Source organism: Nothoprocta perdicaria, unplaced genomic scaffold (genome assembly GCF_003342845.1).
Source record: "Nothoprocta perdicaria isolate Ctin4 unplaced genomic scaffold, notPer1 scaffold_18, whole genome shotgun sequence".
In the NCBI taxonomy this organism is placed as follows: domain Eukaryota; kingdom Metazoa; phylum Chordata; class Aves; order Tinamiformes; family Tinamidae; genus Nothoprocta; species Nothoprocta perdicaria.
In genome coordinates this window covers 7,193,838-7,207,804 of record NW_020454982.1, presented here as the reverse complement: position 1 = coordinate 7,207,804, position 13,967 = coordinate 7,193,838, and positions in this window count along the sequence as shown.

Here is a 13,967-nt window from a genome sequence, read left to right as displayed (position 1 = left end):
TGCTTAGCAACTCCATGGCAGGAACGTGGCACTAAGATGCAAAACGAGGGGTTTTGCTCCGCGTTTGCAGCCTCACAAATCTGGGAGCTGCTATAATAATAAGCGGCAGTGAGGATAACAACAGTATTAGAGATGAGAAAGTTAGCAGAGGGATGGGAAGAATTAAAAAAGTAATGACTACAAAAACAAAAATACTCTACAATCATCACTAGCATCATTTTCAGGCAGTATTTTTGTCAGTCYGGCCTTTGCAAATTTGCCCTATTGACTATGAGGGAATCCAAAAGCATGTCCAGGTTGTTTGGGATTTTTTTTTCATAGATGTTTCAGTTCTAGGGAACACCACAATCTCTTGCTGCTGACAGGCACCATGAGATCTATTAGTAATCAAATTTCAGCCTGGATTTTATGGTTAGTCTAACCGAGTTAATTTCTCTAATGTTAGCAATTCCTGGAAGAGGTCTCTGGTGGCAGCCCAGACCTGGGATCCACGGCAGCTGTCAGGAGCGACTCGGAGGAATTCCTGATTAGCCAGAACGCAACCAGGCAGAAAACTCATTACACAGTGCTAAATATACTTAATCACATCTATTAGAGAAAAATGAACTTGATAATTACAACAAATAACTAAAGAGCAAAAAGTGTTCATGGAAAAACCCACACCAGGATGTGGAAGAAAAGGGGCTGCAGATGTGACACTCCAAGGGAGTCTGAAACAGCTTTGTTTCTAAGAGAAAAGGGTCACACTATAAGGTACTCAAGCTTCAGATTTCTCTTGAAAGTGAAACATTTACATTTAACAGCTTACAGYGCACACACGATATTTTAAAAGTTAACTGTGAAGGCTCTTCTGAGTGGAGACAATTGCATCTTCTCAACTTGCTCTTTGGGGAAAGAAAGTCTGCTACAAGCAATCCATACAGCAAATAAAGGTAATTTCAGAATAGCAAATRTATTACTGTAAAACATAACACCTGGGCTCCCTAGTCTTCCCTGGTTTTGCTGTCTTTATTTGCTTCAAATAGGGCCGAGTTGCAGGGCGTGATAGGGTCCAAAATTCATCAATTTGTCCCACCAAACTACCTATATTTTAAAACAKTGCTTTATTTGCTGAAACTTAACATATCATATATTGATTTGTCAAATAATAATAGGCTAAAACCAAACATAAGCACTGCATTTGTGGAGYCACATGCCATACGCAGCCACTCCAATCAGACCCGAGTACCATCTGCCAAAATCTTCCTTGCTCGACCCTACCAGAAAGGGCTAAGTCTGCATTTTTGTTATTTGCACTTTGCCAGGTCAGCACATGGRAAGTGTTAGCATGCCAATCGTGCAGTACTTTATATCCTGGTACACATACATTAAGATAACTCAATGAAACGGGGGAGTCAGAAACTCAGACTACGCATAATATTCTCACTTTTATTGCTTCTATACCCATCTCCTCTCACATCTTRTAAGTACCAGTTTATCTTTAAAGAGATCTGTGATCTCTGGTTTGGAGTCTTTTTGAACACAGACGTTGTTTTAAATTCCTAACTGACTGTATAGACCTTTAATACAAAAGCATCCAAATACAGCAATCAAGCATATCACAATCACCAGGAAAATCTGCGACAGGTTACTTTGATTTTTGTGTGTAATCATGCCTTGGTTGGAAGAGGTCAACTAAGCACTGCATAAAAAAAAAAAAAAAAAAATGACTTGTTTCAATTCATCCATAAACCATTTYCTCCTTAATTACTATGAAATACCATTAAAAGATAGTATCTATCACAAATAAAGACAATTATTCTCAGTTATACCCAAATAAATACGGCACACAGGAGTCAAAAWTATGGCTTTGAACAAGGCAGGACCTGCAATGCTTTGGAGATACAGTGTGAAGTCAGAGTGCAGAGGGAAAAATATGCATGAATAATTGTGCAGTACTACCAATGACAAAAACATTGTGTCTCCGTACAATATTGTTATATAACAGCCATATTCTTGAAGGCTAAATATGAGAATACTGTCATTGGAGAGGAGCGTCAGAACTCCACCATCAGTATACTGGGGATTGCAAGTACACTGAAGCAAAGCCTATACTTTTGTCCTGTCATTCAATAAACAATAACAATCTCTTCCACTTGCAGTGGAAAAATTATCTATTTTAATATGAAATTTCATTAGAATTTCCTGAAAACAGAAAGCATTTTTTCATCTCATAGCAGCAAAAGCAGAAAAGTCTGGCTAAAAAGGCTTAAATAAGAGGTCTGTCATCATATGGACGTAAAACCTCATAGCTTCAGATGTCCTGGTTTGTGCAGACTCTAACCAAAGCCTCTTGATATAAAACGMATTGGTCACGACGACCACTTTTAGCTTTCTCCTGACAAACGTTCAGATCTTTTCCAGCATTGTGCTGCAACCGTAACCCTTGGAAAGCACGGAAGAGTTGGGAAGCCTGCAGACATAGAGAGCAAGGAGCAGGTGGGGCAGTTCAGCGCTGGCAGCAGGACAGCAGCACAAGGGCTGGCACCRAGCAACGAGACAAGCACTCAGTACCAAGACCCCAGCACATCTCTGCGGTGCTCTGCCACGGGGAATGACAAGAAGAACTGTATCCATGACTTCCTCTAACATCCATAACTCAAAAACCCCTCGATCGCTTTAGCAGATGGTTTTGCTCTGCTGTAGGTGCAATTAAACAGAGAGTGCCAAAGTGAAGAGCAAATTACCCATGCTATCAATCCCAGTTAAAAAAAAACCTGCAGTCTTCCAGTTCCTAGTGGGAAAAAATCCAAAATTTGCCAACCCCAGCCCACACTGCATTGCCGTTATATTTTACGTCAGTCACTGCTTCAGAGAGTCCAAGACCCTTGGCATATGTTCTTAGTTAACAAAATGGAAAATTAAACTTTGCAGCAACCCCCTGCCACTCCCAAAATAAAAGAAAAATTCTATCTACATCAATGAGCAGGAAGTCAGATCTTCCCATGCCAKCCAAAAGCCTGAAATATCAGGGCCTTTGGCTGCAGAAAGGAATTTAAAATAAACAAATTAATCTCATTTCATACTTCTGCATATACCGTACTGAAGAATATTGATAATGACCACAATTTTTATAATCGTCTCCTATACTGACAGTAAGTTTGTGGCTTTAACAGAGACTTGATGCTTTTAAAGATGACATTGGAATAAATGACTTAACTGTTTAAAAAAAATATCCTGACGGAAGAACTATTCCTGAGTTTCTCTGGTATATTAATAATGCTACAAACATAAACACACCCTATATACTCAAAGAAACAACACATTGCAACGGAACAGGAACAGGTATGCAAACACGTGGCATTTTCCCTAATTAACGACCACATGAGAGAGTCCAGGGAGTCTGAAGAGCAGAACAAGACAATCTCTAAGAGGGAGACCCAGCCTTTGGSTCCCAGCCACCAGCACGTACTGGCCTGCGGGCGACAACAAAATCCAAACCCGAGCAGCTCCTGCCCACTGGATCCTGAGCAGGGCTGAAGTGGAAGCCCCAAGCGCGGGGGCATCGCAGATTAAATACAAGAAAACCACTACGAGGAGACTTGCAAACATGACAGTGTTTGAGAGTTGGTTTGAATRCAAAAAAGATACTTAGATAAAACACCTCTGAGACGAGCTCACTTTAAGCTTTTTACAGTACACATGGTAAGAGGTAAATGAAAAGAGGGCATTTACATTGGGACTTGTACAATAGGAACAGGAATGCTGATACAGTTTTTTTTTTTAATATATATATATAGTTGGGTAAAGAGATCAGAGAACACTGGAACGTTAGCCAAAACAAGTTATCCAGCTGCCCTGTGTTTCATCACATATCAATTTTTACTGAAAGAAAACCATACAAATTTAATCAGTTCTTCATATGGTAATATTTAACATTTTTTTTCCAAGTTGTTTGATATTATTGTTTTAAAAGTTCCTTTTCCCCTCCTTCCAATGTGATGTGTGATAGTGGTGAACACAGGAAAAATATCTATCCCTGGCAAGCCTGAAAGTCTCATTTACAGTAGACTCAGTAATAAAGGCACTGGCGTCTGCGTCAATTGACTGTCTCAATGAGGAACAGGTCACTGCAGTGAACAGAACAAGCARCGTCTACGTTTGAACTCCCCTGTCTTCATCCCAAGCATGTTTGTAGCATCAGTAGAAATTAAATTACCCCAATAAACCTTTCTACCTCCTTCTCTCCCCAAGAAATAGGATTTTTTTTTCCCTGACATCTTAAACCACATGGATTTTCCCCTTTTTTTGGAAGGCCATCATATGGGATTTGTGTAGCACTTTTAATTATTTGAAAATATATAATAGAGTGGAGACATGGATCCCACTTATATAAAAGCCTATTAAAAGGCTATGTATTCTCTTGGTATCCATAAAACATAAAACACCTCTTAAAAGAATATAATTCCTTTGTTTCTAAGCCAAACACATATAATAAGACAGCTTGCTCCTTTTAAGTAAATAAAAATGATTTGTATTAAATAAAATGAAATATTGTATGCACTATATAATTTAACAATAGGACACATCAAAGTATGCAGTACTGTGAGCTAACCCATGCCTCTGAGGTGTTGCAGGCCAAATACTTTAAATGATCCAAGAAACATGTTCTTAGCAGCAAAAACCACAGTGCATCATAAACTATTGGTCAGAGGAGATGTAAAACCAAGGTCCTCATTGATTGTGGTCATTAAAATCCTCTGGTGTTTACTGTGTATTAGAACGTTGCTTTTGCCCAAACTGGAATGATTTTAGTATAGAAATTGTCATCTATCCTTGTTCCTTACAGCTTTCCATTAGAGAGGGCCTCTTCACCGCGTGTCCCACAGTGTCCAGCGCTGAGCATCATCCTCCTACAGCACCAGGTGCTCTTCTACCAGAGAAGCAGCTTCCAGGGGTGTCTCACATTGACACACATCTGTATGGATCCCTGAAGCCTGTCTCGTACAGCCCACTAGCCCATTAAAATGAGTGAAACTAAGGGGACTTCTTGAATGTACAATATAGTGAAATTTGATCCATAGTTTGTAACACATTTTGAAATCCCTCAACTGTAATGCAAGTTTAAACCACACAACTTTGTTGTACGTAACCCCAAATAAAATAATTCAAAACTGTAATCACTGCTCCAGATAGAGCAGAAGTATTCTAAAAATACTGAAAAAACATCGCCACAGAAAAACTTATACACCGTCTGCATGATTTTATATGGTTTAACTGTTTTACCTACATTGTCCATTTATAATCCACTCTGTATTTTCACCATTCTGTGTTAAAACAGCTTCATCAGGAACACGATATACCCGAGCAAACTGCTTGCACTTTTCTTGAGTTGGTGCCTTTTGCTAAAAGGGAGCAGGTTTCTCTACAGGAGAGTTAACAAGTAGAGAGCGGCAGAAGCTCTGGCTGTGCCAACTGTCTAGTGGTAAGAGGGGAAAAAAACATCCACTGTCATTAATAATACTAGCAGAAAACAGTAACAGTCTTAAGATATACAACACACAGCGAGGAAATGTAAYGTAAATGTCATTCATAAAGAGTGAGGGAACAGTGCCATAAAGCGAAACATGAACTGGAAGGAAAGGGAGTTAAAAAACAGTCTAAAAATACTAATGCTATTATGYACAAAGAAAATGCGACAGACCACAAACCTTCCAAGTGCATCCTAAATTATCAAGACTACCTAAATCGGAGTTATTTAAATTTTATCAGCATTACTAATTATATATTATTATATAAATTACATGATTTGTAAGACTATAAGAGCATGCTCCTATAGCCAAAGCTCCTCTATAGTCAACGTTTGAATCAGTGTTCCCATTCCTGAAGAGATCCATTAACTGCTTCTGTGAAAGCATCCATGCCAGGTAATGATAAGGAGGTGAAGCAAAACTCTAACATCAACAAAATATTACAGTGGCCTTACACAACTTCTCCTGCTAGTTTTAAGAAACAGGATATGAACTTCTGATACCATCTCACAAATTAATGTGCACCTGCAGTTTCCTGTTGCTGCAGAKCTCCCCCCTAAAAGTCATGTGCAGCACAGTTCCCAAAGCTTAGTAGTGAAATATTTAATAAACACCTTTTATTAACCTGCTCTCTATCCCTGGCTTTATTACAGTCAGTAAATGTTACAACAGCATTCTTATACTGCCTAAAAATTGTTATTAATTTGCATTTGATCAACTCCATGTGTCCCACGAGCCCGGCAGCACTGGGAGGAGCATCAGGCCRGAGATGTGGACTCACACCCCTTTGCAACACCAAAACCCAGCAGCAAAAGCTGCCTTCGTTTCATTGCTCCTGGTGCGCTGGTGAACGAGTCACACAGATTCCMATTGCTCAATTTTTAATAGAGGATTTGCTGAAGTGACAGATCCTCACAGAAATGAACTGCCGACAGATTTGCTAAGTTATGCGAGTAATTAAGTACGCAAAGCTACAGATGCTGAACAATGGCGACTTCCACCAAGATGTATGCCATAATATCAAAAAATAACCTGGCATCCGGTTTCTTTATTTAAGTACCTTTCTTAGGGTTTGGATCTTAATTTTTTACAGTTGACAGCAATGTTATTTGAGCCAGTTGGTGGCATCTGGTTGCAGGGGGGTGGGTAAAAAAAAGGGGGAAAAAAAAGAAAGAAAAAAAAAGGCAGGCCCTGTGCACTTTAATTAATTGTGGAGAGATTACATGGTCTTCCAACCGTGTAGTTTGTCATCAGAGCACATTACAGATTTATATTAGATGTTTCTCCACAGTGTCAAGARTAATTAAAAAGGGATCGGAAATGATGCCAGCTATCAATGCTTTACATTAATGGTGAAAGTTTTAGATTTTTTACAGCCAAACAATTCCAAAAGAAGATGTCAATTTTGCAGTTATACTATGCAAAGAATAAATATTAGGTAAAGCAGCCAATTCATTTCAGCTACTTGAATAACGAGAGGTTCATGTTTAATCTATCAGACCTATCAGAACTGGTGTGACATGTCAGAGTTATTAATGACGCAGCATCCCCTTTTCTCACAAAAACATCCTCTCAATACAATAACTAACATATGTTTTTCTTTTCTTCCTGAAATGATTTCTGCCCAACTCTTCCTTTTGATTCATGTAAGAGCAGATATGCCAACCGTACACATATTATTCTTCTCAGTTAATTTGCAATGTGTTTGGTCTTTAGTTGCATTAATGTTACTTTTTTGTGTATTTAAGCTCTCAACTCACTAATCRTTAGGGGACACATTTCTGTCTTCTRTGCACAGGCTTCTCTGGACACACAGATGAGAGAAGCATATGGACAGAGCAGCAGCTTTCAACCTAAGGAACAATATCTACTCCAATATTACAAGCCTAGTGTMTTTCCTTACATACACTGATGTAGTCATAACCCACATTTCCCAAATCCYTTCAATATATTTATTTCACGCAGTCTATTAATTTCGTTTCTGTTATTTCAAATACTCCACAGGAAGACAACGGCACAAACAAGTCATTTCCTTTTGCTATGAAATAGCTGAGCCCAAGTGAAGATTTTTTTTTAAAATAATGGGCTAATGTTAAAAGGAAATTATTAAAAAGAGGTGTAAATTATCCCCTCTTCCTATCCTGTCATGTTTTCCAAATCACAGTGAGAAAATCATTTCAGAGAAATTACTAGAGTTGACGGTGACCAAATCACTTGGCCTTCTCTCTAGATTTTTCTGAACACAGACCAGAGAGTAAGCAATCTGAAGAATAAAATGGCTAGTTTGTACATCCARCTCATGTCTTTTACCGAGTTACATTCTATACATTCTTTTTCTAAAGGGTAAGTTCCCCACCAGGGCCTGCAGCACCACCCAGATACRTGCACAGCCGAGAAGCCCATGGCCATCAAGAGGATCCCATCACCTCAGGCTGATGGACCCCTGCATTGGGGCTGGTCTGGGCTGAGGAGATGACGGTGCTTAGTCCTGGTATCTGTTCGCCTCCGTACAGAGTTTCAGTCCCATCAGATCAGGATGTGCAGATATATGTGTATTTCAAAAAATGTAAAAATAATTTTATAATCTGAGTGCTCCAACTTCATCAATCTGTGTCCCCATGCCGTGCAACATCGCTGGGCTAGGAGCATCTCGCAGAGCCTTTCAGCTCTGATTGAAGCTCTGGTKGAAGCTGCTCTGGCTTCACAGTTGCTCTGTAGCTAGCGACGGATGCCACACCACCTGCTTTCGCTTCATTTTGCTTTCTGCTGAATGATCACTTCATTTACCGTGGAAAAACATGGCAGTGACTACTGTACAATGCTGCAAATCTATAATAAGTCTATTTAGAAATGGCAGCCAATGCACAATTTGCTGGCTAAGTGATAGTTCTGTAAGCAGCGCAGAGCTGGGAGTTAYATTTATATTAACTGCTGTCTTCCAAGCACTTTTTAAAACTCCATTTGTCCTGTAAATTTTTTAACCTGGGGGAAAACTGTCTAAATGCCCTTTCTTTCTCTGGCCACAAGAGCAATTGCTGCAGTTGCACTCAGCAGAATCGTCTCAGAAAAGCAGCCCTGATAAACAGGAGGCAGCCAGACCACCRACTTTCTCCCCCGTAGCTGGTTGACTTCACTGCATTCCTGGCAAAGCCTGGTAACGGCTGTGGGCAATTCTCAAGCAACTTGTTCTTATTATATTTAAGTTGATAAGGTATTTGATTTGACTGGGAGAGGSAAGAAGGGAAAAAAAATGTTGGTCTTTCTTATCAGATAACATCAGATTAATTTTAAGATTTGGAGCACATAAAGAGACATAAAATGTGAACACAGAAAAGGGAGGAGGAAATTGTTCGCAGCTATACACTGCATTATATATCACATTTTACTTAGCTGATATCTTGCAAGTGCCAGTCAAAACAAAAAGTTTCCGCTTCTTGCAGACTTGTGTATGTGCGCGCACGTGCTGCTGACAAYTCAAAGCCTTCTCAGCCTTCAGAGAAGTAATAAGCATGTTCCAAAGAATCAGCGAGTACCAAAGAAGCAGAAAGATGACATCTTCCCAAACTCATGCTCCTTTATTTTGAATCATAAAAGATCATTTTATGCAAACCCACTGCTAAAATGAAAAAACCCCCAGCTGTTACCCATGTCTGACAAAGCTCTTAGCTCTGAATCAAGGCACCGCTGATATCAATGCATCAAGCACTACTGATATCAATGCACCAAGCTGCACCTCCTGCAGAATCAGACCAGGACCTCAGTGCTCTCCTTGCTACGAATTTTAGCTAGATAGAAGTCATACATCTGAAATTACAGCAGAATACTCTAACCTATATTGTCAGATACGACCCAGGGACTCAAATATCAGGAATGTGTCTGGGAAAATAACCTCCCCCTTATATTACTTTGTCCTCTAAACTATTTTTTTTCCCCTCTCTCTACAGTTCAATGACAGGTAGACAGTGAGAGCGTTAGTAGAGATACAGCTGGTACAGTAGCTACGTATACTTTGATGATCTGCTTTGATCATGATGTATCATATTCATTARTGCTAGGGAACTTTTTACCCTTTCTGTTCCGTTACCCTTTCCGCAGAAGGGAAAGGGTTATTTCCTTTAAATATTTCCTGTTATTTCCTTTAAAATTCCCTTCTCTGATTACTACCCCTACTGGCATCCACCACATCCAGAGTTGGCAATGTTCAAATTTAAGCCTCCACTTGCATCAACATGCAAGTGCTTTATGGCCAAACCAGTCCACTGATTAGGAATGCTTTAACAGACTTCAAATTTTGCCCAACTTTTATACAGAGCACAAGCAAGATATTCATATTTATTCTGATATCACCTACCTTAACACAGTTGTTACCTATTTTGATTATAGCATATTTAAGTGAAAGCATTTTACACACAGCAACTGTGATAGCACATTTTCATACATTAAACCACAAAATATTCACTGATACTGGTGCTATGCCCAGTGTGCCAGAGCTTGTGGCCTAAACCAGCTGCTAAGGTAGCCTAGAATTATTTGTAAGAAAGGTAGGATGACTTTGGTCTGACTCAGCCTCTGGCCCAGCAGGGCCAGAATTGCCAAAATGAAACCCGTAGAGGTGACTTTACCATAGTGAGCCCCTTCGGGGGGCCTGGAGGTGTCTGGATTAGCTCAGTGCTGCCGCGTCCATCAGAGAGCCTGTCCTGCTACCCGCCAGCAGCTGCTCCACTGCCCCAAATCCTGCAGCGCCTGTTCCTCCCCCAGATCCAGCAGCATGGCGTAAACCTCATGCAGCACGAGAATTTTAAGAAACAAACTAAGAACACACATAGATTTCAAACTAAAAATGGAAAATTTGACAGACCTTGTGCTACAGTGCCCCCCTATTGAACTCTACAACACTTCCTCGCCTAGACGTTTATGAAAAACACACAGATAAAAAGGCAAATGTTTATTATGCAACATAATCTTTAAATAGGTCTTGGGGTGGATTCCAAAGTATGACATGAAATGTATAAGCACCTTGGAAATAAACACCTTTACAATTTATTCTTTGATTTCAAACAGTCTACACATTTTGGCATTTGATGTGCCTTTACTCTCACAGCTTTGCAGTGCACCTTTTAACCTTTCAGCACTCAAAAGTGGGGCTGAGATGACTAAAATCTGGGAAAAGTAATAAAACATTGAGCACATCATAAATTAAAGACCTGGAAAATTGTGGTAATAAGTCCTTTGGGGCCAAACCTCTTTTAAAGCAGTAGCACCGTTTAATGCTGCTGCAACAATTCTTATGTTATTTAAGACCTGCGTTATGGAAATTCACCTACCAGTTAGAGGTATGAAATATGCTTCTCTTAAGATGACATGATTCTTTTTCAATGAGTCCCTCGGCTGCATTCATGCTCTCTGTTCAGGCAAAAAGACAAGAGCCTGGGTGATTTCCTGAAATGCTTCATCCCACATTGATACAAAGACAAATCCCTTCTTGCATCGAAAACGCTCTCAAAGTGTGAAGCAAACTAAGAGGTGAATTAGTTGACTAAATTTGAGGTCTATGAGTCAGGAGAAGATGAAGGCCTTCAGGGACAGCTGGTCTGTGAAAGCCCTACATGAGTGGGAACCCACAATTAACTATTTAGACCTTATCTGTTCTCCTCTATAAAAGTAGGAGCTAGAGCAATGGCTGCCCTCACAGATAGGCAGAATAAGGAGTAGCTGATAACAGATTCAGATGAGGGGTCTACCTTGACAATGGCAAAGAGATAGAAATAAGGATGTACCACATGAAAAAATATCTGCACAAAATCCTTAAAGCACCTCAAAGAGTCACCATAGAGCTAGACTGCCTTCTCATGGCAAGTTTGTGTGCAGTGATGCTGCTCATGTTCACCTTAAGAACCCTATGGAAACCTGTGTATGAGGTAAGAAAGCTGAGAATAACAAAGGCACAGAAATCTGAATCATTCTTTATGCCTTTGACATCTACATGAGGAGAGACAAGATGTGCAGCAGCCAACCTCCAAGCTCCAGCATGAAAGCCGTGAGGCGGGCTTGCCAAAGGAGTGAGAAAAACAGATAAGCAATCAGCAGCTCTAGAACCTAGGAAAATCAGAAATCAATCCAGTTTAAAAAACAATCCCAGATGACTGTCTAGCCTAGCCTGCTGCAATGGGGCCGGACTGATGTAATTATCAGCATTCATGTTCTCAAAACAACTAATGTGCAAACATGCGAAAGGTGTCATTTGACAAATGATAGCAAACATAGATCAAAATGAAGCAAGCAAATTGGCAGGAAAAATGAGCAACTGAATTGCCTGAGGGATCACACAGGTGTTATATATATGGCCATGTGAACAGCAACGCATACAAGTACTCACACGGAACATCCTGCTACCAATAATATTTTCTTTTATCTTTTCACTATTATAAAACTGTCAACTCTGATAAATTTACTAGCAAGCTAAAGAATAAAAGGACCCACTGCTATTTTTTAATTTGATATGTTAACTAGCAAAAGGGCAAAAAAACCCAGATGAACTGAGCATGTTGAGGCTGCCTGTTCTGAGTATCTCTAGCAAAACGTCAATCTATGTTAATCTCATGTTATTGTAGCGAGTGTGCAGGACTATCATTCATCTCGCATATGAGCGAGGCACTCTTGCATGTCATGCTAGATTTTATCGAGAAAAAAAATGAAGTCAAAGGTGGCTGTCAAGGCAGTGAGGCTCTGAGTGAGCGAAGAACCTCAGAAGGGGATTTTTAACTTGAATTTGATGGAGGAAGCAAGGAAATGTAATCAACCACTTGCCATACACAGTACTTCATTGATCATCAAAAAGCCTTCCTCATCTAAATTTATATAGAAAAGTCTTGCCCAGTTTACTGGAGAGTGGGAATTTCTGAAGCAACCACCTGCAGCTCAGTGCACAAATGAAACAACAGAGGAGCCTGACCCTGGAAAGGATGCCTTTTCCTTATTCCTCTTAAATATTATGGAGAGAGGGGATTTAGCAGAGCAGTACATGCAGGGCATGAGACTGTTAAGAGGATATTAGAAGGAAACCTGTGGCGGGTAAACTCAATGCAATTCTCATCACTCCATAGAAACAGGCCTATAGTATTTTATGACCAGTGAGTACAAGTAACATTCACTTTGGCTTTTAGTGTACTGACTGGCAAAAATACAAAAATTCTTTTTAAAGCAAAAGTCATAGAAAGGTCATTTTTTTAAAAAGCTTGCCAGACCATTCTAAAAAAAGAAAAACAACAAAAAAAGGAAAAAAGCACCAAAGTTAGACACACATTTTTCTTTGCACTTGATTATCTCTCTTTTTTCCTTTAACTAGATAGTGTTAAGTTACAGGATGACACATGAGCTCCTCCTGACCTGCAGCAGATACTGAGGCCATTTCACTTGCGATGAAGTTAACCTGGAAAGCATCTCACCTGTCACTGCTGAGAGGGGACTCTGTCCTCACTCATCCCTGGTAGCTTCAGCACAGCTGGGTCGACCATTAGATTTTTACTCAATTCACTTCCATCGGCATGGTTAGTATGATCATTATTATTAATAGTGGTATTTTTACTCCACAGCAATTTTCAGCACTGAACTATCTCTGCTATATAAACATCACACCCGTACAGCTCTGGGGCCTAAAGCATCTACAGCAGAACTGGTGCTTTTTTAGTCTCTTCTTTGACCTAACTTATGTCAAATTTTCAAATGATTCAGATACCATATGACAGGATAAGCATTTACTTCTGCTAGCAGTATTTTGGTTTTGCCTCTGCTTTAAGGGCTTCAAGAGTCTCTCTCTCTCTCTCTCTCTCTATATATATATATAGTGTTCACACCACTGACACCACATGACTCTAAAAACTAAATCAAGTAGAAACAGGAGTTTCTACTTTCAAGTAGAAACTTGGCCACTGATGCCTATGGGATTTTCCCTCTACATGGAGACAGGACTCTACCTATGATAAAAAAAAAAAAAAAAAAGAGGCATCAATTCTCTCCTTGATTTTCCCACACTAATGCATTATTGACTACAACGTACCAAACTTGCACTTGCAGCCTAACCCACTATTACAGCATCTTGTATCAGTACTTTAAACATTGCTTAACACGAAAAATATGTCAATATACAATGAAAGCTTTCATTTATGCTTTCAAATTGAGCAAACGGCTGCAAGCTATGCTGTAAATTACCCCCAAGAATGTATAACTGGGCAAAACAGAGAACAAATTTTAGCAACATCAGACGTGACTGGGTTCATAATTAGTAACACTTAACAATATATTAAGTTTATCTCCTTTCTATCCCAGTGACCCTTTCAGTTGTGAGCACCATGTGCACAGGCTGCCATAAATCATGTCTCAGGTTTGTCAACAAGCGCCGGGTACCTCTGCTATTTGTGGAAATTACAGCATGAACTCCCGCTCCAAGAACATGTCGAG